The sequence below is a fragment of the Calidris pugnax genome, unplaced genomic scaffold, assembly GCF_001431845.1.
Source record: "Calidris pugnax isolate Ruff unplaced genomic scaffold, ASM143184v1 scaffold71, whole genome shotgun sequence".
Taxonomy (NCBI): domain Eukaryota; kingdom Metazoa; phylum Chordata; class Aves; order Charadriiformes; family Scolopacidae; genus Calidris; species Calidris pugnax.
The window spans coordinates 2,284,514-2,285,807 of NW_015090882.1; the positions used below are offsets into that span (position 1 = coordinate 2,284,514).

General features: G+C 49.1%; 1 protein-coding gene across 4 annotated transcripts in view; it reads right to left on the reverse strand.

Moving 5' to 3' along the window:
* The window catches only part of EZH2 (enhancer of zeste 2 polycomb repressive complex 2 subunit), a 60,538-nt gene extending 59,542 nt beyond the window's left edge, over window positions 1-996 (reverse strand). For 2 of the 4 annotated variants that reach the window (XM_014946974.1, XM_014946972.1), the window contains exon 1: window positions 284-298. The gene's annotated coding sequence lies outside the window, so the exon portion shown is untranslated. Of the gene's footprint in view, window positions 1-283; window positions 300-869 lie in introns of those variants that run through there. The other 2 variants (XM_014946975.1, XM_014946973.1) reach the window with 2 other exon arrangements.
* Between the last annotated feature and the right edge of the window lie 298 nt (window positions 997-1,294).

Here is a 1,294-nt window from a genome sequence, read left to right on the forward strand (position 1 = left end):
AAAAAAAAGAGAAGTATTTTTCATCTGGGTTTTCTTTTTTGATAAAGGAAACTCCACAAGAAGAAATGTACAATTTCTGATATAACAATCTTAAAGCGAGTCCTTGGTAAAGTACTAGCTCTTGAAGTTAAAAACACTCAATGTGTTGCACAAAACTTTTGAGTTGTATCTCCTAAAATACTGGAAGCATGCTTTCTGAAATACTCTGCAGATCTTTGGTATTTGCATTTTAATAATCTAAAGTGAGCATAGTTATAGTACTCTACGCACAAGTACTACTCACCCTTCTGAAGATGCTTTATTGTTACCACAAATAAACATTCCCCGGACTCTCAATTTGGTAAAGACACTGGGGACAAAGAACGACCTTTTAATTTTTGTAAATCACGTAAATAATCGGAATGTGCCAACTCCTAAAAAAAGACAAGCCTACCTATGTGGAAATCCCAGTTTAGAAGTGAGTATTACACTAAAAATGCTTGTAACACTCTTCACTAAAATCCGTATTACTAAGAACCAAACTCATCATAGTGAAACTGCAGTTGCTATAATTCAACAAAGAGGAAGCTATCCTGCAACAATTTAACAACCTTGTTCAAACTGTTACATGCCTCTTATTAGAAAGACCAAGAATCTGAGCTTCCAGCTCCATAATTAAAAATCCAAAACTTTTCTCTAGCTTCAATAAAATAAGGATGGCGCTTTGTAAGTTAGAAGTAAGTATCTTGAGTAATGTACAACTTTATTATCCCATTCCCGCTGCAGCTATGCACAGGGTGCTTTCCTTTTGTCTGCTACCACCAATTCCTGACTCACCACGGATACCTGTTAACGTCAAATAAATACACACACAGGATGCCCCAACGTACCTCTGTCACTCCGGGACAGCTCTGCCCCGTACCCTCCTTCACACCTCCCCCGATTAAGCTTTTTAGGGAGCCCTCGTGCCCAGAATTTCCAGCTCCCTCGGAACTTTTCTGGCGGCGCCCGGGGTGCCCTCACCGGGCAGCGAGTTCGCCGGAGCCGCCGCCGGGCCGACTGACCCCCTCTCCCCGGACCAGGAGCCCTCCGAGGCCCGGCGCGGGAGCCCCAGGGGCGAGGAGCCCCCAGCCCAGAAGCGGATTCCAGGGCGGAGGGCTGCGGGCGGGGGCCCCGGGGAGCGCTCAGCCTCCCCGCCCGGCTCGCCCAGCTTCCGGGAGCCTGCGAGCACCCGCGCCCGCCGCCGGCCGGTGCGAGCCCCGCCGGAGCCTGCCTGGGCGGGGGGAGGGCTCCGTACCGCCCTCCCCGCCGGGGG